The sequence below is a fragment of the Papaver somniferum genome, chromosome 9, assembly GCF_003573695.1.
Source record: "Papaver somniferum cultivar HN1 chromosome 9, ASM357369v1, whole genome shotgun sequence".
Lineage (NCBI taxonomy): Eukaryota > Viridiplantae > Streptophyta > Magnoliopsida > Ranunculales > Papaveraceae > Papaver > Papaver somniferum.
Window position 1 is genome coordinate 152,706,561 of NC_039366.1, and position 3,175 is coordinate 152,709,735.

The window sequence follows — 3,175 nt, forward strand, 5'->3', positions numbered from 1 at the left end:
TTGATTGTCCATCCACTACTTTGCTAAATCCTTCAACTGCTTGCACGACTTACTCAATTTTTCATCGTGGATGTACGCACCTGCTGTAGGCTGCCGGACCAAAACCCTAGTGAATATTACCCCATGTAACATGATTTAAGTCTCATGAATGTTGAGTCTGCAAGGCATACATGTATCTAGTTGGTCAATTGTTAACTTGGCTAGACCATGAGTCTTAGCCTTGATGAGTCGAGCACAATGAAAAACGTGGTATGATCTGAGACTCATGGATTGAGCATAAGGTGTATGCTGGGATAAAATAATGCACATACGTCGAGTCTGATGAATTATGATGTATGATTTTACCAGTTGAGGCAATAATAATGTTATGAAAATTTGGATCAGCGAGCGCCCGATGAGATTGCTAGATCATGGACCTATTCTGATATGTCGAACATTCGACAGGAAATCAGATATTGCTGAGTTATCTAGAGTGATCATTCCTGATCTAATATGTCATGAATTTTCGGCAGAAATTAGAGTATTAAATATTTAATGATCGATGGATGTCCAATATATTGGATGATCGGACGAGTGGATGGCCGTCTAGATCATGTTGCTCTCGGAAAGTCGAGCAACTAAAATGTTAGTAGCATGACCGAAAATTAAAAGTAATAAAAAATATTGATTGACGGTGTTGATGGTGGTTTTTAGTTCAGGGTTAAAATTGTAAAACCCTGTATTTAATGCGCCACTGTTCTGGAAAAAAACTGAGCCATTTAAAAGTGATGAGAAATTCAGTATATTTATGTGAAATTTACTTAGAATGGTGCGTGTAGCAACAACCCCAAATATTCTGTAAATTTTATCTCCTACCTGCATTATTCATTAATGTATGGATTATTGAGTATTTTTCATATGCTATGTTCCCCGACTGAACCCTCAATATTGGTATGACATGACAATTAGTGTTCACTCGCAGCTGAGTAACATGAATTTCCCGAAGTATCAAGATTAAGGTATGCATGAAAGTACTCAGTCAGAAGACGCGCTAACTGCTCTTTGAGAATAAAGTTAAAGAATTTTGTGTCAACACACAGAATTTATCAAATTTATTCAATTTTGTGATAGCTCACAAGATTCGAATTTTGGCCTAATTAATTTGCAAAAATTAGGTTTTTTGCGCCCTGCACAATATCTCGAACCCTATTGGTCGAGATCAAACCTAGGTAAGCTGGAAATTAATCCGCCATGGACTAGTAGGAGCAAAGTCCTACCAAAAATCAGAAAACGAGAAGTAAAGAGGAGCTGCGGCAAGTAGGAGCAGCAGCAAGAGGAGGCGTTGCCGCGCCACTTGGCCGACCGATTTGCCTCAACAAGCGCCACCTATGGCCGGCCGGCCACGCTCCATATTGCTGCTCACCGGCCCCCTTCCCATCGACCAATCAGATCGCTATAAAACCGCCACACGTACTTTTAAATAAAGTTGGAAGTTGGTTGGTCGATGCGCCTAACTCCTTAAGGAATCTAATCTAGACTGCCCATGTCAGTCTCAAAAACGATCATGGCCGTACGATTTGGCCACTCGATTTATCAAGCTTAGCCGCTCCCTAACATGACCGGACAAACATCACTATACACACCGGCGGGCCCACTAATGCCTTGGCCATTCAAAATCCTTTCAAATCTTAAGCGGAGCCACCAAACGTTTACCCAAAGTAGGTTGGTCAATCGAAGTCCTTCCAGCAGCATATTGCTGCCGCAAAACGATCTTGGCCGCCCAACTTCGCCAGCCGAATTGACCGGCCTAGATTCAATCTCTATCAATGGGCAAGGTGCAAATGCGCCCACCAGCGGCCCAGTCATTGTGCTGGCCAGACGAACGACTCCCAACACGGCGCCAACACCAAAAACGTTGGCCCTAAAATAGGTTGACCACACGGCTTTTAAAACCTAAATTAAATCAACGAAAACCATTAACTGCCGCAAATCATCTCGTCCGCCCAACTTCGCCAGATGAATTGGCCGGCCTAAATTCTATTTTAGTTGGTCAACAAGATGTGGCCATGATCAACGGCCACTCCCCTTCCATAAGCCGTGATCGGCCAAGCCACGACCTCCACACATGGCTCCCAAACGGTCGTCCAAAGGGGCTGGTCGAACCGCTTTCATGAATTTTAAGGCATCCATTAACTATGGAAAATCGGTCTCGGCCGTCCAACTTCGCCATCCGAATTGGCCGGCCTAGATTAAATCTCTGGCGACCAATAATATGTCACCATACTCGCCAGCCATCACTCTCCTGTAGAGACCGACCGGCCTGCCTTTGGCGCGCGTGAATGGCTCCTGACAGCTTCCTGAAAATTGCTGGTCATGCTCCTTTTAAGACATTAAGCTCCACGATTGATTTAAGCGAGCTTTATACAACGATTCTTTACATGCATCGATTATTTTGAGTTGCTTGCTTAAAAGCGATGCTTTACATGCATCGAATACATACGATATTTTACGAATATCGACTTCACAAATAACTCAGTTATTTAACCTAATAGCGTCACATGCTATTCTTTGTGGCAAGTCTCATGACTTGGCTCGTCACACATGACTACCTGCCACCTAGCTTGCGCGTGGTTGGTTATCATAATTAGGAAAGACCCAAAAACTTGCTACATATTTTCTATAAAATACTCGAGACATCAAATATGTCACAAACTGGGGGACGTTCATCAGGGTATTGGTCTGGTGGTTTACAGCGTGCGGCGTGCAACACGCCCATTGTGAGAAAGTGTCAGGAAAAGGCGGACAGTTAGTGACAGCTGAGAAGTATTGGGTGTAAACTGACCGTCTTCCCTCATAGTAATATGTGGTTTTCAACATTTTTACACGATCCCATTTCTCCATCAATCAACTACTCCCATTTCCTATGAGATCAGGGTACGTGCAACTATGACTATATAAATAGGTTTTCAACCTATTTCAACCAAAAACAGAGTTTTGGTTATCAACACAGTATCCAGAAAAACACCAAGAACTGATAGCTTACATTCCGCAAGCCAGTTCCATATTCTGATACAAGTAATAAAGTAGCCACACCTTCAGAGTTAACCATTATGATCTCAACACCTTCTTCGCTTCCCTCCCTAAGATCAACCCTTCTACTTCATTTTGTGACTGAAGCAAGACTGGAACGACCATT